Source organism: Aedes aegypti, chromosome 2 (assembly GCF_002204515.2).
Source record: "Aedes aegypti strain LVP_AGWG chromosome 2, AaegL5.0 Primary Assembly, whole genome shotgun sequence".
Classification (NCBI taxonomy): Eukaryota; Metazoa; Arthropoda; class Insecta; order Diptera; family Culicidae; genus Aedes; species Aedes aegypti.
In genome coordinates this window covers 68,835,519-68,851,663 of record NC_035108.1, presented here as the reverse complement: position 1 = coordinate 68,851,663, position 16,145 = coordinate 68,835,519, and the positions used below count along the sequence as shown (strand labels likewise).

At 35.8% G+C, this 16,145-nt stretch overlaps 1 protein-coding gene across 8 annotated transcripts in view; it reads right to left on the bottom strand.

Annotated features, from left to right (window-relative positions):
• LOC5572344 (probable serine/threonine-protein kinase yakA) overlaps positions 1 to 16,145 on the bottom strand; it is a 242,148-nt gene that overhangs the window by 32,841 nt on the left and 193,162 nt on the right. The window lies entirely within an intron of this gene.

The window sequence follows — 16,145 nt, the reverse complement described above, 5'->3', positions numbered from 1 at the left end:
TCCCAAGAAGCGATTCTCATACTAATAATTTTTTTGCAAACAATTGGTTCGATATTTAAATTGCTTCCGAAAGTCGATAATTACATTGTAGAATCAAGAGGCATTGCAATAGCCAGACGCAAATAATCAATAGTGATTGATACATCCCTAATAAAAAATTGCAATATTTAAATTTGAAGTGAGTGTGAAGTGTGTTGAGAAAGTTATAAGCTATTTTGGAAATTATCTAAAATTTTGATCTCGGCATTGAAAGAGGAAAACAAAATATCATTACTAATTGCGTTGCGTAAAAGCTAAAAAAAAATCCTGAATAAAATAGCATGAATGATTATTCAAATTCTTATGAAAAGCATCATAAGTGGCATGAACCAGTTTATATTAGCAGTATCTTATAAAATTCAAATAGGGCAGTCATTTTCAGACAACCAGAAGTCGCATAAAAGTTCACGTAATAACTCGTTAATTCATACAAATTACATCAAATCCGCAAAACACGGTGGATAAAATTGTCCGATTGAGTTTCCTCGCATAAAACGCATTTTTTCTGAGTTCTATTGTACATTTTGTTTCGTCCCGTTATACGGTCCCTTCAAGGATTTCACAAGTTCCTAAACATACCGACTCGTTTGACGGTCAATCATACTCGTACAAAATAAGTCGAATCAATCCGTAGCAGCTGTCAAATCAACATTTGTTATCATGAGTTAAGTCGCATAAGATCACAGGTTAGTTCAGTAGAAAATTTAAATTAAATTTAGGTTGTCTGGGAGAGTGGCGTAGTTCATTCTCCGCCGCCACACACCGTGATGGTCCTAAGCACTCGTTGTATGAACACTCCAAGTGCTTGCGGGTCCTCTTTGAGCATGATTCATGCTTCATGCTGAGGACCACATTTGTACATGCCGACAATATTCATATCATCCGCGAAGAAAACAGCACGATGTTGAACTGCAGTTATGAAACTCCTTGAACATCATGAACAAAATTTGGAATTAACTGACCTACATTTTATTTAGAATAAACGCTCTCTTAGTAGAGTGTTTCGCACTACTAAATTACTTTGTGATATTTTTCAACAACGTACGATGCGAAAATTATACAAGAAATCGAAAGATATTCATGAAATTTGATCGTAAAGCTATTGAAAACAATCGTTTTGCTCAAAAATTTTGCTCCTTAGTACTTATAGTGATGCATCAGTAGCCATTAGTGGAGGGTCCCATAAAAAAGCAATTGATTACTCCATCAATGATAGTGGAAGGGGTGGTAAAATGAACACCTTAAGTATTTCATCTTGTTTCTAATAGAAAAACGAGGAATTTATAAAGTTCTATCGCACAACGTCAAAAGCAGCGACACGAACTCAGACTAAAATAGCTATTTTTTACATATTTTTATAGCTAGCAAAAAACGATGCAAATGTTCATTTTACTAGTGCATGTGGGTAAAATGAATATCATGCAGAAAACGTAAGCAAAACAAATATTTTCGTAAATCTTCATTGCATATCCGAAAATATATCCATTAAGGATTGTCACCCATTCAAAAATAAATTTAAAAGTATCAAATTACACATAATAATATCATAACGTTATTCACCTCACTGAAAAAACTCAAAACCTCCAAGTTACGTCAGTTCTAATTTTCAAACGAGGTTTTCTAAAATCTTAGTTTTCGTTGATATTCTCACATCAATTGACCACTGTATTAACCCGACCACTCCGATTTATGTTCTAAATCATCCCTACGTGATAAAAATTCATTGAAATTTGTTTTTCCTAAAAGGCGAGGTGTTCATTTTACCATTTTACGAAATGGTTTGGCATAAAGTCCTTTGGCTTAATGGATGTTTGATATAATGAGTGATTTAAAATGAGCAGATTCAAAAACAGTATATTGAACATTATTAGTGATGTCTTCTGTACCTTTGAAAATATACAATATCGGCCTTTTCCGAAGCTTTTCACCGAGATTAACACCACCGAGTGCATAGCAAAAAAATCTGAGTAGTTGAGCAATTCTCGCTGAAACCAGGCCGCCATCGGCACCCATCGTTAGAATTCCAATTTTATGTCACTGATCGCTAGTTTTCGATAAAACTTAAAGGTGGTCCTTTCTGTTTTCTCAAATTGGTGGACCCCTCGTACGCCAGCTAGCTGAACAGTTTGCGAAAAAGCCCATTTTTTAATAAATCTTGGGTATTTCTTCACGGGATATGTCTCATATTTCGCTTGGAACACATAGCAAACTTAGTGGTATGGTATAGAGAAAGGATATAGCTTTCATTTAAACTTGAAAAAATTTTGGCGGCCATTTTGAATTTGGCCGCCATCTTGAATTTTGTTAGAAAAATTGATTTTTCACCATTAGCGCACCGCTAGTTTTGAATTCTAAGATCACCATCAGAAAGCTGAAGAAAAATTGCGTAAGATAGAAACTAGGTGAGCAATGGTATTTACCCTATCAAATGAACGAATTTCTAAATCATGTTATATGATTTTGATGTATATGGCGAGTGCAATCAATACAAACATAATTTTTTGTACAACAAAGAAACAAGTTTTCAACCTTTGGTATTTTATTCGAGTCGAGTAAAGAATAAGAATATTATTTTTAGTGAAAACATCTGGCGGCCATCTTGGATTTTGACGCCATTTTGATTTTAGGTAGTAGAATTAATTTTTCACCTTGATAGCACTCAGCATGTCGAATTTAGAGGCTACCAATAAAAAAAGGTTACGTATACTCTTCTTTTTATTATTCTTCATTTTACTGACGTTACGTCCCTACTGGAACCGAGCCTGATACTCAGCTTTATTAGTTATAAATCCAGGTTATTAAACAGGAATTTTCTTTTTTAATGCGATTTCTGACAACAGAATAATTCTTCGACATATCTTTGAATTCAATAATAATGAATAAATAAATTCAATAAATGAAAACCGTCAAAAAACATTGATTGTATTAAACAAACATTTTTTACCCTATGCATTGTTGTTCATTGTATGAAGTTTATAGATTGCGTGTCGGGACATTAGTAAGCCTTGTGGTAATATCTGTAGTTCTAACGTAAAACATTGACAAAAGTGCATTAATTCATAATGAAAGTCTTAAATTTTGAAGCAAAAAATATCCTTGATTTTCTAAGCCATAAAGTATCGTTTTTAGTACCGCCCAACATACATGTGAAAAATAGCGAAATTGAATTATGAGAAGCAGGTTTTGTTCTTATGTGGACGTAATGCCGAAACGCAGGTGTATAATTTCGTGGTTAGAATAACTGGTGGCCATCTTGGCTTTCGACGCCATCTTGGTTTTTAGAAGTTGCATGATTTTTTACCATCTCAGTGCTCATCATGTTGAATTATAAGGCCTCCGTAAAAAAAAAAACAATCAGATTCTATCTATCTTATCTCAGCTGTTCAACTGATTGTTCATTTGTATCAATGGTTTTAGACCAAATAATAATGACCAAGAAATAATGCTATTTTACAACTCGAAGATATGCAGAAGAATCATTCAGGTAGCAAATAAGCGTTAAAAAATCCTATTTGATAATTTGTTTTTAAAACTAGCTTAAAGCTGAAGGGCTGGCTCTGTTCCAGTAGGGACGTAACGTGAGGAAAAAGAAGAACAAGAAGAAGAATAAGTGCAACGGTAGCATTGAAATTCAACATGTTGAGTGCTAACAAGGTGAAAACTCATTCTACTACTTAAAACCAAGATGGCGTCAAAATCCAAGATGGCCGCCAGATTTTTTCACTCATATTAATACTCCCATTCTTCATCTGTCTCAAATCATACACCAACGATTGAAAACTTGTTTCTTTGTTGAACAAAAAATTATGTTTGCATTGATTGCACTCGCCATATACATCAAAATCATATAACATGATTTAGAAATTCGTTCATTTGATAGGGTAAATACCATTGCTCACCTAGTTTCTATCTTACGCAATTTGTCTTCAGCTTTCTGATGGTGATCTTAGAATTCAAAACTAGCGGTGCGCTAATGGTGAAAAATCAATTTTTCTAACAAAATTCAAGATGGCGGCCAAATTCAAAATGGCCGCCAAAATTTTTTCAAGTTTAAATGAAAGCTATATCCTTTCTCTATACCATACCACTAAGTTTGCTATGTGTTCCAAGCGAAATATGAGACATATCCCGTGAAGAAATACCCAAGATTTATTAAAAAATGGGCTTTTTCGCAAACTGTTCAGCTAGCTGGCGTACGAGGGGTCCACCAATTTGAGAAAACAGAAAGGACCACCTTTAAGTTTTATCGAAAACTAGCGATCAGTGACATAAAATTGGAATTCTAACGATGGGTGCCGATGGCGGCCTGGTTTCAGCGAGAATTTCGTGGTTAGAATAACTGGTGGCCATCTTGGCTTTCGACGCCATCTTGGTTTTTAGAAGTTGCATGATTTTTTACCATCTCAGTGCTCATCATGTTGAATTATAAGGCCTCCGTTAAAAAAAAACAATCAGATTCTATCTATCTTATCTCAGCTGTTCAACTGATTGTTCATTTGTATCAATGGTTTTAGACCAAATAATAATGACCAAGAAATAATGCTATTTTACAACTCGAAGATATGCAGAAGAATCATTCAGGTAGCAAATAAGCGTTAAAAAATCCTATTTGATAATTTGTTTTTAAAACTAGCTTAAAGCTGAAGGGCTGGCTCTGTTCCAGTAGGGACGTAACGTGAGGAAAAAGAAGAACAAGAAGAAGAATAAGTGCAACGGTAGCATTGAAATTCAACATGTTGAGTGCTAACAAGGTGAAAACTCATTCTACTACTTAAAACCAAGATGGCGTCAAAATCCAAGATGGCCGCCAGAATTTTTCACTCATATTAATACTCCCATTCTTCATCTGTCTCAAATAATACACCAACGATTGAAAACTTGTTTCTTTGTTGAACAAAAAATTATGTTTGCATTGATTGCACTCGCCATATACGTCAAAATAGTAGAACATGATTTAGAAAATCGTTCATATCACATGGTAAATACCTTTGCTCACCTAGTTTTTGTAGCCTATCTTACGCAATTTTTCTTCAGCTTTCTGATGGTGATCTCAGAATTCAAAACTAGCGGTGCGCTAATGGTGAAAAATCGATTTTTCTAACAAAATTCAAGATGGCGGCAAAATTCAAAATGGCCGCCAAAATTTTTTCAAGTTTAAATGAAAGCTATATCCTTTCTCTATACGATACCACTAAGTTTGCTATGTGTTCCAAGCGAAATATGAGACATATCCCGTGAAGAAATACCCAAGATTTATCAAAAAATGGGCTTTTTCGCAAACTGTTCAGCTAGCTGGCGTACGAGGGGTCCACCAATTTGAGAAAACAGAAAGGACCACCCTTCAGTTTTATCGAAAACTAGCGATCAGTGACATAAAATTCGAATTCTAACGATGGGTGCCGATGGCGGCCTGGTTTCAGCGAGAATTGCTTAGTTCTCAGCAAGCGCGATATTTTTTTAGAGTGCAAGGCTGTGACAGCAAATGTCGAACGTAATTTAGGTTGTGTTTACATGGTAATGTTTCAAGCTAACTAAACTTAAAAAGTCTTAGAAACAGCCAATTTAAAAATAAAAGAAAAGTTTTCAATCGATTTATCAACTGTGATTGTCAAAAATTGTTTAACATCACATTTCGACGAAATACAATTTGGTTGAAAGCAGGTTTATGTGTAGATGAAAAAAACCGAATTTAGTACTATACCATTTAATTCCACTAGAGTTCATGAACAGGTTTTCAGTGATTATTAAAGAGCATAAATTGATAAAAGTAACCAACATTTGGTAAAGACAAACTTGGTAGAAGAAGGTAACATTAACATGCAACATATTTAAAGCTTTGATCCAGATATTAGGTCTTTGGATTATTATGCAGCATTATTCAAAAATTGTCTTTATATGAGAGCAGATTTTTAAAGCTTTTTAAAGCTTCACACAATATAATCTGAACGAACAACACATTTTTTAAAGTAAATATTACTGGTAAAATTTTTAATCGATCCAATATTGAAATTAAATATGGAAGTAAGTTTAGTATCATCGGAGTAACTGCAGCAATCGATTTATCTTTATTGATTTTACTCATTGCTGATAACACGGCAGATCAATGTATTCGTTTGTTACCCTTATTTCAGTAGGAATACCAATACCAGCTTCAAAACCAATAAATATTGGAACAATATAGCTTCAAAGAACATATTATGTTCAAAAGAAGGTGTAATTTATTTAGGTTTGAATTAACAGCTGTAATAACCATAATTATTGTTACATCATATTTTGAAAGAACAACCAATATTTGAAAGAAGGAAAATTTGTGAAAAATATGGGAGCACACAAGCATGGGACGGTTGAATAAAGCACCATTTTGTTTTGTACCAACTAATTCCAAAATGAAGCTTATGTCGTCAGTGAGATTCAAAAGAAACGTAAAAACGATTGTTACGATCATTATGCCAATCGACTTTATGCCAAACAGCTTTATGCCAAATGATCTACCACCATACTAGGAACATACCTTCAATAAGAGAACAGTGTTCCTATTATTAGTGCAAGGATTTTTACAGGGAAGTTTTCAATGAATTCAAATGGGTTTCCATTTACTGTGATTATCAGAAGAAATATACCATTGAAATTTGTTTCAAAGTTGGTTTATTTAGTTATTTGTAACTTCTAGGTGGAGTTTGAATGAGAAGAACAACAAATTACGCCCTTTTGGAGGTGTTGAAATAAATAAATTTGTTTTATTTATTTTATTTTATAGTTTTAAATAGACCAATTGGGCATTTTAATACAATTAGGCATGTTCAAATGTTTTGAATGGCATATTGCACGTACATGCCGCAAAAGTATTTCACAATTAACTGATCTTTCATGGGCTCAAGTGCTGTAAATCATTACGGAGCCAATTTCATCACATAATCAAATGAGTTTTATAGCACAATATTCTGGATAATTTGGTGAACCGATGTAGTCACGGTTCAGATTATTTTACATGCAATTCATGTTGTATATCGAAGCGCATGTAGACGTCACAGAATACTTTCAGGTTTTAGTTTTCAGTTATAGGTAGCAGGGTATGGAATAATACGAAATTAACGATGTAGAAAGCAGCGATACAAAATGAAAGAAAATATTGCGAAGTGTAGAACATCGGTTATTATTTTGTTTAATGGAATTAAAAAACGTAGCACTTACAGAGCTTAGTTTTAAATGTTTGTCTTTGTCAAAAGTTTGACAACTAGTTAGTTTAGCTCCCAAAGGATGATTTATTTTCTTTCGATTTCACTAAAAACTTTTGTTCTACGATGCATAGTTCAGGAGAAATGAATTTTTAAAATTTGAGATATATACAGTAATCGTGAAAATTCATCTAAAGTTTTCCGGGAAAATAGGCCACTATATTTTTTTTGAATTTCACTTTTGGTCATGTATCTACAAGCTCTACCTCTGGTGAAAATTTCATGCAAATTGGAGAACCTTCGGCCCAAACCTGTCCGATAATCTAAAAAATGCCCTAGTGCATTACTTAGTAATTGAAGTTTAAGTTCTGGGGCAGAACAAAGTTAGCCGGAACGGCCGAGGGTAGTTAGTTGGGCTATCACAATATTTTATGAATAAAAATAACAATAAAAAAAATGCTCCGAGCCTATGAAAAATCAATTCATTGTGAAAGACGATGACATGTAAGTGCAATGTGTTATTGAAATCATTTGAACATGCTTAACGGTATTAGAATGCCAAATTACTATATTTGAAATTAGTGATTTTGATGATTATACTTCAAAAAGGGTGAACTCCATATATTGTTGATGTTCTCACTCAAAACTCTGCGCAGAGGTTTCAAATAACCTAAAAAAAAACAATTGTGAACCAAATTTAAGAGGTAGATTAATTCTGATAATCACGACCAAAAAAATCCCTCTAAATATAGCAGATGTCATTTGAATTAGTGGACTTATACAATCAAAAGGGCGTAACTTGAAAACGGGCCCTACGATTTTTTTTTTAAATTTTGCCCAGACGTGCAGCTAAGCTATAGAAAACGACAGATTTGACGGAGATTTTTTTTCTGATAATAACTGTCAGGGGAGCACCGTTTAGGTATTTTGTTACAAAAACAACTTTACATGAAGTGGACGGATTTAGATTCATTTCTTGAATGTACAGAAATTGGTCCCACGTGGTACTGACTTCTTTGTCAGTACCATGTGGGAACAGTAAACAGAATCATATGAACTTTCGACTTTTCAGTACCTACTTTCGACTTTTTAGTGCTTACTTTCGACTTTTCAGTACCTTTACTTGTTACTGAATTTTACAGTAGTGTATCTCTCCAATTTTAATAAGTTCAGCGGTAAGTTTCCCTTATCGAATTTTCCAACTTACTGTATTTTCAGTAACAAAAAAAAAAACTTGGTGGTCCAAAATTCAAAACCAGTACCAAATTATACTGGACTTTGGTAATCTGAAATAGCTGTGTAGCTCCGGGAATAGTAGTTTACGCAACAAGTTGCGGAATTATGATTTTCACAGCACGACTCGTACATTTATCCAACGAGGCTTGCCGTAAAAATCGAGTTCTACAACGAGGCGCGTATAACATTTTTTACATGTACGTTAAAGACCACTTGTTATTTTACAATTAAAAAAATGTAGTGGAATGACTCATTACGGAACATAAAACAGTTACGTAAAAATAGTGAAATCTTGACAGTTTGGCGTGATAAAAAACAGCATATTTCAATGAGAAATTGCCGAAAAACTCTTACCACATTCCAAGAAAATCTTTGTTAAACTTTTAGAGTAATCCATGTAGTTTTCAATGGAAGAATCAATAATTGAAATTATTTGTTAAAGGACCATTTGAAAGAGGAATTTATCTTGACGGTAGCTTTTAAACATTTCGTGAGGAATTGATATTCCGTTATTTTGGGAAAAATAAATATATTGTCACTACTTATCCTACTCACGGTTTTGATTGTGGTTGCGCCTCTGGTTCAGTGTGTCAACCACTGGTCTGTACGATCTGATCAAACAAATGAGGGGAGAATATCCGCCACTAAAAGGCCGAAATCACCAGCAGTCATCACCCAATTAGTGGATCTGAGAGTCGACAAAAAGCTTTCAACCGCGCTCGTTAATTACCTCTAAGTTGGATTCTTTACTAAACCTTCGCTTTTCGGAGGGTCACTCGAGTAAAGACGCGATGCATAAGTTGCTCCACATTAAATGTGCGTTCTTAGTCAAAAATTCGAGAGGCTTCCGCCAGCTAAGCCGTAACCTTAAACCATCATTTGCTCGAATTTGCTGGTATTGTCTGATTTAAACAGGTGCAAAGTGCCGAAGTGAGCAGTTTTACCCCGGTAGACAGCCGGTCTCTGGTAAAGTTAAACATTGTCGTCCGGCGAAAAAAAAAAAACTGCTCCAAAATGTAAATGGAAGATTGTTTAAGTTTTGGGGGTTCGTTTTTCGCCACGCGTAGCCACGGAGTGCAAGTGTCAGCGTCAGCGATGAGGCCATATCGTACGATTATCGTCTGGCCAATCGTGGAGGACAGTACATGTTATGAGGTTGAAAAAAACATTGCACTTGTTGTAAATGTTTGTGTAAATTGCTATTAATATACGGAAAAGGCAGTTGATAGTAATGCTGAAAAGCCGGTCAGTTCAGGGTTTGAAAACAGTCTGAGCCATTGAAAAATGCGCTGCATTTTTCTTACAACGAGTAGTTATTTTTACTCTGATTTAATGCAGAAATAATTTGAAATATTAAACATGCTATCGATCAAAACTTTTTTTATTTGATTCGTTTCTACAAATCCACCAGGCTATTCAACAAGAAGAGTTGAACACAGTTACAGGGGAGCTGGGGCAAATGCACCCTCTACCCTCTGGCATAATGGACGTTTCGCATAAAACCAATTTCGTACAAGAACAGGTAGCTTTTATACCAAATGTCCATTATGCCTAACATTTGTGTGTGAATCTTCTGTAAGCAAAGTGTCTCACGCTCCAGAATTATCAATTCTATTCGTCAAATTTTGTTTATTTTTCAGTTCAATACAATACATATTTAGAAACGTCTTTCCACTAATGAATATAGCAATGATTATATGTTTGTGTCAATAAAAATTATAAGAATGTCTGGAGACTAGAAATATACTTAGCCAATAATATACTTAGCCAAAACCGAGCTCAAGAGTTCAACGCGACAGAAACCGAACGGTAGCACAGCTGCTTGACGACCACCCAGACTTTGGCCGCACACCACTTCATGAACGGACCCATACATCATCCATTTGCCACGGTAATATCAGCTTGACAGAGAGGCCACCTACATGTCGCGAGTCGCGACAGTAGCCAGGACTGAGAAAAAAAAAGAGATTGCTCTTCGAAGAGGCGTAGCGCGTGGCCATCATCTTCTCCGATCCCAAAACAGCGTGTAATAGCTCGATTTAACCGCGAGCGCCTTTCAATACCATTCAATTCAATTCAATCGGTGACCATCCACTCATCCGCCCATTCAACCACGTTTGGGCTAGCACGCACCCTTCCACTAAGCGCATGGGGCGAACGAAGTCGAGCGGTCCAAAAGTGAGGAAGAACTACGCATAGTGGGGAAAATGGACTCAAAACCGCACCTAATTGGTTACAATTTTATTCCTCTGAATCGTGTGGTTCTCGTTGTGCCCCATTTTGCCCTAAACCACTTTTTTGTTCTGAAATAAATAATTGCACTAATTGATTACGGCTGCAGTGTATCAATTGTCAACCAACACGCAACAACAAAGACATTGTCTTCTCCTGTTCTTGTTGCAACCATCTTATTTCGCAACAACTGTTTATCACAAGTTGAACAAAATATGACAATGGTCGTTCACCGCGTGCATTGTGATTTTCGAAAACTTTGTCTGTGTTAGTGAACATTGCTACATTATCGAATAACAAACATAAAATGAATTTGATTTTATGTTCAAAATAACTGATCAATTACGAGGTGAAAATGATTTGCAACAATGTTGCCCCTTGTATTTGTCATGACAATCTGCAAAAGTTGGGACAAAGGATTGTAAATTCACATGCTTTGTTGCTTCTTTTGCGTATGTTTCAATGACAAATTGATTCACTGCACATATATGTTGTACACTATAAACACAATAACTTAATATGGCGTAGCAAACTTCATGCAGTCAGTGTCAATGACTGTAAGAGCCCATTTTGTCCCATTTTAACAATTTTCTGTTAAAAATTCTGAAGAAATATCTCTTAGTATAGCTTGAGAAACCATTGATAAAATTTCAAATCGAAATTACTTTTCCATAGGGTTGAAATGAACGCTATATTTATCAATATAACTGGATGTTACAGGGGCCTCTACACATGACCATTTCAGTTTCCCTCTAAACCTGATTTCTACTGCAATGAAAAATATTACCCATGATTTCGAAGGGTGGTAGGTCATTTGGCATAAAGTCGTTTGGCATAAAGCCGTTTGGCATAAAGTCGTTTGGCATAATGGTCATTTGGCATAAAGTCGTTTGGCATAACGGTCGTTTGGCATAATGGTCGTTTGGCATAATAGTCATTTGGCATAATGAGTCTGAAACCAGGAATTTTTTAGGATGAGATTCGGGCTTGTTTTGGAGTCAATAATTGACAATAATTGATACAAAATGTCACTTTATTCTACAAACATACATATGCTCTTGAATAAACTAAAGCATATTAGGAAAGTTATTGTCAATAATATTTTATAATTTATGCAGAAATTTCCCTTCTTTCAAATATTAATTCTTCTTTTGTGTTCCGCTATTGGAATATTTTTTTGCACTGATGATTTTGATATATTTAGCACTAATTTACCCTTCTTTCAAATATTGGATTTTTTTTTAAATATGATGTAACCAATTATACTACCCATAACGCGGGTAGATCACCTTTTCGTGGTGCGTTATGGGGTAAAGATCTACCAGTGAACCCTAGTCCTGACTGCTTCAAACGAAGAGAACAGGATCTTATAGTAATCAAAGGAACACTTTTAGTCCTTGTTACATTTTAAACCTTGTTGAAAGTGACAAGTCTCGGTTTTCCCAGTTGCCGAGAATGATCTTGAGACAAGGAAAAAATGAGTCGAATTCAATAATTTGTTTTCTAATCTTTTATTTATTTCGTTCTCTAGTTTGAAGAAGTAAGGAACTAGGATTCTGATGCATGGACAATTTCTTGACTTTATCGAGGGATCCGATTTTGCCTGATAAAGGGGCGCGCCTGTGGAGAGTGCATGCATCACACTCTTCGAAGGGTAGGAACTTTTCAGTTAGAATCCTTTCCTGTGATCAAGTTAGGAATTACAACTGTAAGAAAACCGAATGCTTTATCACTGCTCGATAGTGACAAAGTAAAACGACATGCACTACACAAAGGACACGGGAAATACTACAATAGATCAAATATTGGTCGCAGTGGTTTATGTTCCGAACAGAAAAAAAAAACCAATTATGCGCATAAAAACTGCTCATTTGAAATTGAAACAAATTTCACCTTCTATTATACATAGGCTGTTCTTTTAAGATTTTTTTATTTTTTAGATATTTTGTTGTTCCAAACTGACAAAATGGCGGTAATTGATAACATTGATCTGCTCAAGGTATCAGCGAAAAGAGAAATCGATTACTACAGTTACTTTGATGGGTTGTGCTACTTTTCCCGTAATGTCGGTTCCCCGAATGTCATTACCCCGAACGCCAGTATTCCGAATACCAGTTCTCCGAATATCCCGCTTCAATAAAAAGTCCACTTCCCCGAAAAGTTTGTGGCACTCATACTTGTCGTAACTTTAAACAGGGTGGTGAGCAAACTGACCATCTGATATGCACCCTTCTTTATTTGATTGGCGGTTCTTTCGAGTTTTACCGTCCTCAATATTTTTGCCAACATGTGTATAGCCAAGAATGACAGAATACCAGCTTCTTTTGATTGCTTATCGTTCTTGCTCGTTCACCTTCCAGCCACTAAAGACTATTATAGCACCTATTTAAACTGCATCACTTTTCGGGGAAACGAGTCATTCTAGGAACTGGCATTCGGGGAACCGACATTCAGAGAAACGACATTCGGGGAAAAGTAGGACAAGAGCTATGATTCTGAACGCAATTTTTGAAGTCTTTTCGTTTTACTATGCCGCAATAGTTTTTGGCGTCCAATCTTCTATTGATTTAATCATAAATTTTGCCTTCTTCTAAAAACTGGCTGTTCTTTATATTTATACTGTTTTAAATTATATTATTTAGTCAAGCTAAATGTTTACCATTTATATATTTCGCAATTCTTGCAAGATGTGCTGTTAGAATAGTAATTACTTTAGAACCTGTAAATATTCAACATATTTTTTTTGCAAACACAAGATCTCCTTTCAATATATGCTGGAAAAATAATATTTCAATCACAAATTTTCCCTCCTTTCGATAATAGACAGCGTTTTTGATGTACACTTTCAAAATTAAAATTTATATTGAATCGTTCAAAAGTTTTGTCACATATATTTTCTTTCAAAAATGTGTTGTTCATTTGAGTTATGTTGTGAGAAGATATTCAGTGTTAGAGCCTTAAACATTTTAAACTAAAAATAATCTGCTCTCGTATTTAGGCTATTTTTGCATTATGCTGCAATAATAGATCTTTGGATAAGAGCTTTTAATATTTTGCAAATAAATTGTTTCTTCTTCTACCAAGTAATTTTCATCAAGTGGGGACAGAGCTTGATATGCAGCAAAATATGTGCGTACCCTTTATTAATTATTGCGAACTTTCTTTGACAATTTACTATTTTCAAATATGTATATCACAACAACTCAACGATACTTTATGTTCTTTTTGCTATGGGCCCAGTGGTGCTGATCTCGGTAAAAGCTTCGAAAATGCCGATAGTCATTCTAACTCAATCATTATGCCAAACGGCCATTATGCAAAACGACCATTATGCCAAACGGCCATTATGCCAAACGACCATTATGCCAAACGACTTTATGCCAAACGGCTTTATGCCAAACGACCTTATGCCAAACGACTTTATGCCAAACGGGGTACAATCATTTCGAAGCCCTAGCTACGCTACTGATTGTTCCATTAAATATGAAGATTTCTCAGAACCGCAATCAGCCACATGGTGGCCGTTTTAAGTTCATTTTTTCCCACCGTGCGACGGTTGCGGACGGTTTCGCTGTGCAACTTTCCATACTTCCAAATCCGTTTTTTATGGTCACCATCGGACCGTTAAATGTATTGTTTACAAAGTGCTTCACATATAGACACCATCGGTGATCATTGGTGCAAATGAATGCCGAAAGTTCTTTTGGTCTGGAAAGGCCGATGGACGTGTGCTAAACATCAGCCAATTCGGTGCAGTGTCCGTAGTGGCACAGACAAACAGACGGTAAGAATAAAAACACACAGCTGTTTTATTTTCAAATTTAAATAGCTGTGTTTTCGTTTTTTTATTTGTAGATTTTCAGGCAGAAAACAGCTTTCCCAGTTTTGACATTTACCCCATTTTTGTTTGGACCTTTTAAAATCCGTCGCCCATTTTACACCATCATCATCTACTGACCGTGATCATGTTCCACCAAACACGATTATGTGCAACGAGCCCTGCAGAAGGCGCTAGTGTGAAGCGTTAAACACGAAGAAAAACGATGCGCACGCTTCTGGTTGTGAGATATGGAACATAGCAAATTTGAAACGTCCGTTTAAAGGGTGGTCGAGTGAAATTTAATCAGTGTTACTTCCGTTTGTCTGTGAATATGGGTTGGCTGAGTGGAATTTGTGAAACCACCAAACGAAAATATACTTAAAACTAACCTAGTGGCAAGGCGAAGAACCTTGTCATCGAACCCGTTCTCTTCCGTAGAGCACCCGATGGGAATGTGTTGTTGAAAGCTTCCTTTCCCCACTTGAAGCGATTCTGCCAGACTATGATGATTGGCTCGACCGGAGGGTGGTGAAATCGATTAATTATTCATATCATGCACAAGACGGGAAGAGAGAGGTTACTGTACCTCGGTCTACAGACAAATGCAGCGGTATTCAGTGTGTCAATCGGACAAAGAACCCACTCGTTTAGGGATAACGCTGTGCATTGTGTGAATGCAAATGTTGTGTGCAAAATAAGGCGGCATCCACAAATTACGTAACGCTCGAAGGGGGGGGGGGTAGGCTCCAGCGTTACGACTCATACAAAATTTAAAAAAAAATCCATACAAAAAGCGTTACGGAGGGGGGAGGGGGTCGAAAATTTCCAGTTTTAGCGTTACGTAATAAATGGATGCTGCCAATCAACTCATTAAGGCGTTATGTCTTAACGAGCACTGTTATGGAGCTGTTTAATACCTCAAATTTACTAAATTTCGAGGAAAGTATCAATATTTTTGAACGAAAACGGTTGAACTTAGAAGAACGTGGTTTAATTTGGACCTAATCACAGTTGTTGGGCCATATATCATAGGTGCGATAAACGGCATGGTATGTTTTATATTTTCGTGAAAGCCAGTTTCAGTTTGCACTTTTTTACTCAGAGTGTTTTGTGCTAGGTATCTAATGAAAAAACAAACACTTCAGAACTTTCTAATCGGATCAAACCTGTAGAGACGAATGTCGAAGAAAATCTTAAGAAGCTTGACTAAATACCGAAAGCTCCACGGCGTATCGACTCGACGTGATTATTTTTTAGTGACGACAAATCTGGTTTGCAGTATATCTTTGGCAGTTTTTGTTTAACGAAAATGTAAATCCAAAAGTGAGATTTCTTTTGGTCTTGCAGTCATGCCAATTTATTATCAAAAGCAGGTCGGAAGACTACAAAATACGATAAACTTGATTTTGATTGTTTTGATCAGCAATTTGAAATATCGACTTACATGCTCTCCTTTTTATCTACCTTCAATTTCCGTCGATTCAAGTGTTTTGGCTGGAAATGGAAATCATTCGATAGCTGAGCAAGCTAACGCGAAAGGTGGAAAGAAGGAGAGATTGTTTTTCCTGTCTACTCATTAGTTCGACGCTAATTTCAGTAAGTGCTCTGTGTTTTTCCCTAAACCTGATCGAATTTTAATCAAA